This window comes from Dipodomys spectabilis, unplaced genomic scaffold (assembly GCF_019054845.1).
Source record: "Dipodomys spectabilis isolate Male_0828 unplaced genomic scaffold, ASM1905484v1 ptg000033l, whole genome shotgun sequence".
Taxonomy (NCBI): domain Eukaryota; kingdom Metazoa; phylum Chordata; class Mammalia; order Rodentia; family Heteromyidae; genus Dipodomys; species Dipodomys spectabilis.
The window spans coordinates 2720363-2721784 of NW_024870710.1; positions in this window are offsets into that span (position 1 = coordinate 2720363).

Genomic DNA, 1422 nt, shown 5'->3' on the forward strand with positions numbered 1-1422 from the left:
GTTTTTTATTATTTTTATTATTTTTATTTTTATTTTTATTGTGAACAAAATGTACATTACATGGGCAAGGGGTAACATTACATGGGCAAGATAATGAGTACATTTTTTATCAAGTATTGCAACCTCCTCCTTTGTTACCCTTCACATCCCTTCCCAGCCTCCCCCTGACCCCCACCCAATCCTCCTCCCAACCAATGTTGTAAGCTCATTTTCGACATGACAACTTGTACTTCTCATTGTTGCAACAGGTCCACCTGTATCCTTAAACGACTTGTTTTTCCCTTTCTCCTTCACAAATTATACCGACATCAAATACAGTGAAAGCAGGGGTTATAATCTGGGGGAGGGACATACAAAGCAACAAAAAGATAATCTTATAAGTGCGTTAGAAACAAATGCATGAAAGAAAAAAAACATTTAAATACATATCTAAGGATTCATTTTCCTAACATCACATTATCTGACCTTTTCTGCTTGACTCATACATATACTAGATATTGCAAATAAGAGAAACCATGGGGCCTAGGTTTCTTTGGGCCTGGCTTACTTCACTTAATATAATTTTTTCCAAATCTTTCCATTTCCTAACAAATGGGGTAATGCCATTCTTTCTGATGGAGGCATAGAATTCCATTGTGTATATATACCACATTTTCTTGATCCATTCATGTACTGAGGGGCATCTGGATTGGTTCCATATCTTAGCTATGGTAAATAATTCTGCAATAAACATAGGTGTGCTGATAGCTATAGTGTGGTCTTGTTTGTAAACATTTGGGTAAATGCCCAAAAGTGGGATTGCTGGGTCATAGGGGAGCTGAATGTGAAGTTTTTTGAGAAGTGGTTGAACAGGTTTACACTCCCACCAACAATGCAGTAAGATTCTTTTCTGTCCAGATCCCCTCCAGCATCTGTTGTTATTAGAGTTCTTCATTTTTGCCATTCTAACTGGGGTGAGGTGGTATCTCAATGTTGTCTTGATTTGCATTATCACCCTACACCAGAATCAACTCCAAATGGATCAAAGACTTCGGAGTCAAAGCAGACACTCTGAAAACATTACAGGATGGAATAGGAGAAACCCTAGGTCTCCTTGGCGCAGGCCGAAATTTTCTTAATAGAGACCCGGAAACACAACAAATCAAAGAAAGGTTGGACAAATGGGATTGCATGAAGTTGCAGAGCTTCCGCATGGCAAAGGACATAGCTAGCAAGATCAATAGAAAGCCCACGGATTGTGAGAAGATCTTCACTAGCCATACAACGGACACGGGTCTCATATCTAAAATATACTTGGAACTCAAAAAATTAAATCCCCAACAACAAATACTCAAAGAAACAACTGTCCAATAAATAAGTGGGCTAAAGACTTAAAGAGAAACTTCTTTGAAGAAGAAAGAAGAATGGCCAATAGACACATGA